Here is a 7068-nt window from a genome sequence, read left to right on the forward strand (position 1 = left end):
TGTATGTATGTATGTATGTATGCATGCATGCCATGGCATATGTGTGGAGGTCAGGTGTGTGTATGTATGTATGTATGTAAGCCATAGCATATGTGTGGAGGTCAGGTGTGTGTGTGTGTATGTATGTATGTAAGCCATGGCATATGTGTGGAGGTCAGGTGTGTGTGTATGTATGTATGTAAGCCATGGCATATGTGTGGAGGTCAGGTGTGTGTGTATGTATGTATGTAAGCCATGACATATGTGTGGAGGTCAGAGGACAACTTGCAGGAGTCAGTTCTTCCCTTCCACTATGAGTCCCAGGGATTGAACTTGGGTTATTTTAACCATGGGGCCATCTCACCGGCCCAGATAGCGCAAGCTGATCATTTTACAGTGCTGTGAACACAGATTCCAAATCAAGGTGATAGCTGGATGGTTTCTCTCAGGGAGTCGGGGAGGATCTGTTCCCAGCCTTTCTGAGATTTTGTACATGCTGTGTGTGTGTGTGTCTGTCATATGTGTGTGCGTATGTGCATGTGTGTATGTATAACAGAGGGAGAGAGAGAAATGTGTACATGTTCATGTATTTGTGTAGAGGTCAGAGGTCAACAGGTTTTTCCTCCACCTCTCTTCACCTTATCTTTGGAGACAGGGTCTCTCACTGAACCCAGAGCTTGCCAGTTTGGCTAGTCTGACCATCAGGTCCCAGGGATGCTCCTGTTTTTGCCTCCTCAGTGCTGGGATTACAAGCATGTGTCTCTGGACATGGTTTTTATGTCAATGCTGGGGACTGAACTCGGGGCAAGCACTCTAGAGACCGAGCCACTTCACAGTCACCAGGTTCTCACATGTAACCCGCTCCTGTCTTCATATAAGGTTTTGCTATGTATCCCAAAAGCTGACCTTGAGCTCACTAAGTAGCCCACTTCATTCTGCGACAGTGCCCAACCCCTTTCCCAGTTTCTAGAAGCCTTGCCTCTTGATCGTATTACTCCAACCTCTGCTTCTTATTGGATCTCCTCTCTCTCCTCCAGGGACCCTGGGGCTCCATCATGCCACCATCTCCATCCAGAACTATCTCCCCATCTCAAGATGCTTCATCTGGATGCAATTCCAAAGTCATGTAGGGTAGCAAAGTCAGAGGTTCCAGAGCTGAGGGGGGACACCTCTGATGGCCCAGATTCTACTGAGCTTTGACACTTTCTTTTCCTCAAGCTAAGCCTTGGCTGCCACCTTTGCCTGGACCCTTGCCAGACCACACCTGTGCTGGGGCCTATGGTCCTGCATGTAGCCTCTCTCCTGGCATTCCTGTGTGACAGGCTTGCCTGTGTCAGGCTAGATGACATTCTGACTCATCCACATGTCCTACTGCAGCGTCTGCCTTTAGTGAGGTGCAACACAAGAGCTTAAAATCAGATTTTCTTTCCCCCAGAGAGTCACAGGACTTGGCATTCAGCCGCTCCACAGTCTCGTGGGCCCTGTGGAGACACGAATAGTCAGACGTGCCGTTTTCAGTTCCTGCTGCCCATCTGTGATGTCTGAGGAACATAGCAGGGATGAGGATTCCTGGCTGGAGATACAGTTCAGCGGCAGAACTGATCTAACATGCACTGGGCTCCATTTTTAGACACACACACACACACACACACACACACACACACACACGCTGGCCGGGGCACGGATGGGGTCCTCAGAGTCCTCAGACATACATACTGTAATGGGAGCTGCCTACGTGCCCAGGGACAGACAAGTGTTTCGTGTCTTGGAGTCACTGGGCTCACACAGACAAAGGCACTCCTTTTTCTTTGAAGGGAAGCTTGTGACGCCTGGAGATAATCAGGCTGTGGAGAAGGCTTGGCTGGGGTGATTAATGGGTGGCGATTGTAATTAGCCGGTAATGCATGCTCCATCGGTCAAGGCTGTGGTGATTCAGGCTGCCACGTGCACAGGGAGTTAGTTAATAAGCAGGGTGGTAATATCAGGCACTAGGTCCCCAAAGGGGATGCATCAGGAAAGAGTCATTTCAAAGACTGGGGGTTGGGCTGCGCACCAGGGAGCAGAGCTGTTTGAGGGAGGGAGATGGGTGGCTCCCGGGTCCTGGACTATGTCGGCCAGTTTGGATTAGGTCTCCTACCAGCTTACCAGGTGGTCAACTAACTTGGAAGCTGTCATTGATGCATGCCTGCAGACCTGAAGAGGGCATCAGATTGTGAGCTGCCATGTAGGTGCTGGGAACTGAACTCAGGACCTCTGGAAGAGCAGCCCATGCCATCCATCCACCCTGGGCATTGGTCTGGAGCAGTGGCTCTCAACTTGTGGATTGAGGATCCCTTTGGGGGCCGAACGACCCTTTCATAGGGGTCACATATCAGACATCCTGTGCGTCTGATATTTCCGTATTACAATTTATAACAGTAGCAAAATTACAATTAAGAAGTAGCAAAGAGGGGGCTGGAGAGATGGGTCAGTGGTTAAGAGCATGGGCTGCTCCTCCAGAGGTCCTGAGTTCAGTTCCCAGCATCTACATGGCAGCTCACAATCTGATGTCCTCTTCAGGTCTGCAGGCATGCATTCAGACAAAGCACCTGTATACATAAAAAAAAATGGTAATGAAAATAATTTTATGGTCAGGGGTCACCACAACATGAGGAACTGTATTAAAGGGTTGCAGCATTGGGAAGGTTGAGAACCGCTGGTCTAGAGACTTCTGGTTCTCCCAGCCCAGCATCCAAGCCATCAGCTAAGGCCAGAGCCACGCCTCCTAAGAACAGACTACTGGGTCTGAGCACTTTGCTCCACTTGGCATGACTACGGCCATTGCTCTACCACCTCCGGTCACCTTGCTGGCCCCATGCATTCCATTTGCCCCATGGTGGCCAAAGAAGTCCACGAAAACCTTCTAGCAGACCATTTTCTATCCCAGCTTTAAAGTCTAACAGCTTTCGTGTCTTTAGAAAGAAACCAACACATCTTGTCATGGCCTGCAAGACTGTCCATTCCCAGGCCCCGCCTGCCAGCTTCTCTCGCATCCTCTACTACCGGTCTTTGCTTTAGGCATCAACCATCAGTCCAGCCCAGGAGCCAAGCATGCACTGACGTCAGGCCCTTTATACTTGCATGCTTGCTGTCTGGGCAGTACCTCCCCTGTGCACTGCCAGGTTGGTCCTTGTCCACCAGTCAAGCTTCAACTTAAATACCAGCTCCCTGGAGAGGCCACTGGCTCCTCACCAGGAGCATCCCAGCCTCAGCCATTCTGTTTCCCACAATTGTGCAGACTCTTGTCTGGCTCAGTTCATCAGAATGCCAGCCCCACAGCTCAGGTTTCTCTGCCCGCTCCTGTCTGTCTATACCTGGCTTAGTAGGTGCACCCACTGACAGACCACAGTCCTCCTGGTTCATCAGATTCTCTGCTGTGTCCCCAGCCCCACATGACACAAAAGACCTTTGCCATCTCTGCGTGAGACCCCCCCCCCCAGGAGCTCAGAGTCTTTCCTTCCCAGGGGACATGGTGGGGGGCACTGGGCACAGAGCTCAACTGTTTAAGTCCCTCCCCCAAGCCTTTATTATGAGCCCAGCTCTGGCAATACTTAGAACATTCTGCCTGAGGTTTCTGCATAGCTCAGTTCCTTCTCGGTGTCACCTCCTCTGGGAAGCCGTTGTGGATGCCACACCATGACCTCTGTTGCCTCAGCAACAGCAGTTCCTACTAAACGCCATTTAGATGGGCAGTTTTGGAGCTAGGGATGCTGCTCAGTTGACAGAATGCTTCCCTAACATGCATGAAGTCCTGGCTTCCACCCTCAGCAGTGCATAAACCAGACCTGGTGGTACATGCCTATAATCCCAGCGCTTAGGAGGTGGAGGCAGGAGGATCATCTTGGGACCTTGTCTCAAGCAAACAAAAATAAATATGTTGGTAGTTTTGATTGCCTACTTTTTTTTTCTGTCTGTCTCCTGTTACGAGATATTTGATTACACTGTGTGAAGCTATGTTACTGTAATTGGTTTAATAAAAAGCTGAACAGTCAGTAGCTAGGCAGGATTTCCAGGCATGGAGAATGCTGGGAAGAAGGCGGAGACAGCAGGGATGAAGAGTAAGCAGCATGGACATTACAAAGTAAAGGTAACTGAGCCACATAAAAGAATATAGATTAAAAGATACAGGTTAATAAGTTATAAGAGTTAGTTAAAAGGGCTAGAGAGATGGCTCAGAGGTTAAGAGCACTGTTCTTCCAAAGGTCCTGAGTTCAATTCCTAACAACCATATGGTGGCTCACAACCATCTGTAATGGGGTCTGGTGCCCTTTTCTGGCCTGCAGACATGCATGGAAGGAATGCTGTATACATAATAAATAAATAAATTTTTTTTAAAAAAAGAGTTAGTTAAAAATAAGCCTAAGTTGTTGGTTGAGCTTTCAGAATTACTAAATCTCTGTGTTGTGGTTTGGGAGCTGGCTAGAGGGACAGAGAAACCCTAGTGCTGTGGGATGTCTTTCTGTACACCGTGAATATGTGTTGCTCTCATTGGTTGCTAAACAAAGCTGCTTTGGCCTATGGCAAGGCAGGATAGAGCCAGGCGGGAAATCCAAGCAAAGATACAGGAGAAGAAGAGCAGAGTCTGGGAGATGCCATTCAACCGCCCAAGGAACAATATGCCAGCAGACCATTAATGCTCTCCATTGCCCATTCTGGGCCGCATTCTGTTCTACCCTGCTTTCACAAACCTTCTTCATTTCCCAAGGAGGCAGGCATAACTACTCACACCATTGTTCAGAGGAAACAGCACTGGTTTGGTCACTGGGTCACTTGCCCAGGACCACTGGCTCCTTGGTAGAGAAGTGGACCATGTCCTTGATCCCAACTGTGGTGTGTGCCTGTGTGTGTGTCTGGGTGTGTATGAGCACGAGGAAGGAACCCAGGGTCTTGGGCATGCTACCTCTGCCTTTGCTGAGAAGTAACCGGAGGCTATTGATTGAGTCTGGCCAGCACTAGAGGCACGCAGTACACAACCAAAAGCAGCCAGAATTGCTGTTTTGTTTTGTTTAAAGGCCTGGGCTACGTACTGTAGCCTAGGCTGGTCTCAGATCCTCAGTCCTCTGGACCCTGCATCCCGAGTGCTGGATTACAGGCATGCACCACCTGGCTGTCACTAGTATTACTCTTCATGTTGACATGCTCATCCTGCCACCTGTCAGATGGTTCTGCACGGTGGAGAACAAGGCACAACAGTGTCCATCCTCAGGCCTGGAGGCAACACGGGAAGAGATGGATTGTGGGTGATGAATCCCACTACTTGGCTTTAAGCAATGTGGTCCCAGACAGGTTATCCTACCCTCTGTGCCATACTTTCCTCTTTTGTAAGATGGGGACAGCCATTGCACCTGTCTCCTGGAGGAATTGTGTGGCTTCCACCAAAGAGTGCTTGGATAGGAAGCCCTCAGCTGGGAGCCAGGCACCCAGCAGGCACAGGACTGTTTGTTCCCAGGGCCTTGTGCAGGGCCCATGCACACAGCAGCAGCTCAGAGCTTATTTTGCTGAATAGAGGAAGCAGGATGTTGCAAAATTAACCATCAATTGCCCAAAACTCAAGGACACGGCCAGGGAACTTAGCAACTTGGTCACAAGAGGGACATTTCTGCCAGGCCAGCCTCATTTCACAAAGCCCTGTTCATTCGGGGACAGGAACGCAATCCCTCCAGAAAGACTTCTCACAGAAAGCAGAGTCAGCTGTGAGGCGCACACGGCTATGGCTCACGTGCGTGCGCGTGCAGGGTAACCTGGCTTTCTGTTGACCCACGACAGGCACAAAGAGAGCAGAGGGCAAAACTCAGGGTTCAGTTGCCCTGGCTCTGATTTCAGGGTTCACACCGAGCTTCGTGCTGCCTGAAATGGAATTCTGAAATGGAACCCTGGGCGACCTGCTTAACCTCTGGCGCACTGATTTCCTCCCTGGAAGCGGGGGCAATTATACAGGTTTTCAGTAGCTGATGTGAGGTTACACACTATGCAATAACTCACAATCAATACCAAGGGCCCAAAGAGCAACTTCAATGGCTTGTAAGGGTTACCGAGTGCAAACAAACAGGTCGCAACTGTGATAGCAACGTTTTGATTTTGCACCGACATTTGTGTGCGGGTGGATGCATAACCACATATTAAGGTCAGAGATAGGCGTCGGCTGTCTTCCTTGGTTGTCCTCTCATGGGACCTAAAGCTCGCTGATTCAGCTACGCAGGCCGGCTGGCCAGTGAGCAACAGTGATCTATCTGCCTGTGTCCTATCCGCAATGCCCAGTTTAGAGGATTGCTGCCATGCTTGGCTTTTACACGGTGCCAGGGATCCGACCTCACGCTATGTAGCAAGCATTTTACCGACTGAGCTGTCTCCCCAGCCTCAGACACCAGTGATTGTCACAACATGAGATAGGCTATTGAAATCTAATGGATAGAGGCCAGGGAGGCCGCTTGATTCCTACAGCGGGCAGGATACCCTGCCACACAGGATCCTCTGCTCCAAATATCCCCAGAACCCGTGGGATGAGAGCTGCCAACTCTCGTCTGGTTACCTGTACTACATGACTAACTTTTACAGTTACGTGGGCAAACAGCCTTGTGGGGTGCTACAGAACATGATCAGCAGCCCACCCAGTAGCCGATATGGCATTACTCTGTAACAATCATCCCCAGACTATCAATAAAGGTCAGTTTTCCAGCAACTTTAAAGAAATGTGGATTCCACGATCATTCATCCTGCCCCACACAGGGAGAAATCCAGCCTCCCTGCTGGGCAACCCCAGCCAGCCTCTGGAGAACAGTGTTCAGAGGAAATGACAGCTCTGATCTAAGTTTGTTCTCTGAAGACTATCATTCTTCTTCTTCTATCCCTCTCCTCTTTTCTCTCATCCATCCATCCATCATCCATCCATCCATCCATCCATCATCCATCCATCCATCCATCCATCATCCATCCATCCATCCATCCACTCATCCACCCATCCATATGTATATAATTCCTGCCTCCCTACCTGCTCTCATCCATCCATCCATCCATCCATCCATCCATCCATCCATCCATCCACTCATCCAT

General features: G+C 49.9%; 1 protein-coding gene across 1 annotated transcript in view; it reads right to left on the minus strand.

The window, feature by feature from the left end:
- Tmco4 (transmembrane and coiled-coil domains 4) overlaps window positions 1-7068 on the minus strand; it is a 67856-nt gene that overhangs the window by 38213 nt on the left and 22575 nt on the right. The gene's annotated exons all lie outside the window — the stretch shown is intronic.

This window comes from Microtus ochrogaster, chromosome 10 (assembly GCF_000317375.1).
Source record: "Microtus ochrogaster isolate Prairie Vole_2 chromosome 10, MicOch1.0, whole genome shotgun sequence".
NCBI classification, from domain to species: Eukaryota; Metazoa; Chordata; class Mammalia; order Rodentia; family Cricetidae; genus Microtus; species Microtus ochrogaster.